We start from the raw sequence: 315 nt of genomic DNA, 5'->3' as shown, positions 1-315 counted from the left end.
AATCCCGCCACTTCCAACCCCCAGCGCCTCCAACAGGGCCAGCCAGCCCCAGTCTGTCCCCCACGCGGCCGCCGGAGGGAACCGGTCGACACCTGAGTTGGCCCAGGTCCCTCCGGTGGCTCAGAGTAAAAGCCAAGTCCTCAGCTCGGCCAGGACACCCTGCGCGGTCGGTCTGCCCCTTTTGTCCCCCCTCTCTGCCCTCACCTCCCGCCTACCTCCCTGGCTCACTCCGCTCCAGCCACACTGGCCTCCGCGCTGTTCCCTTAACCGGCCGGGCTCGGTCCTGCCTCTGGACCTTTGCACAGGCGGTTCCCT

General features: G+C 68.3%; 1 protein-coding gene across 1 annotated transcript in view; it reads right to left on the bottom strand.

Annotated features, from left to right (window-relative positions):
- Positions 1-315, bottom strand: part of FAM71E1 (family with sequence similarity 71 member E1) — a 5,305-nt gene that overhangs the window by 731 nt on the left and 4,259 nt on the right. The gene's annotated exons all lie outside the window — the stretch shown is intronic.

Source organism: Myotis davidii, unplaced genomic scaffold, assembly GCF_000327345.1.
Source record: "Myotis davidii unplaced genomic scaffold, ASM32734v1 scaffold358, whole genome shotgun sequence".
NCBI classification, from domain to species: Eukaryota; Metazoa; Chordata; class Mammalia; order Chiroptera; family Vespertilionidae; genus Myotis; species Myotis davidii.
This window is presented reverse-complemented; position numbering and strand designations above follow the sequence as displayed.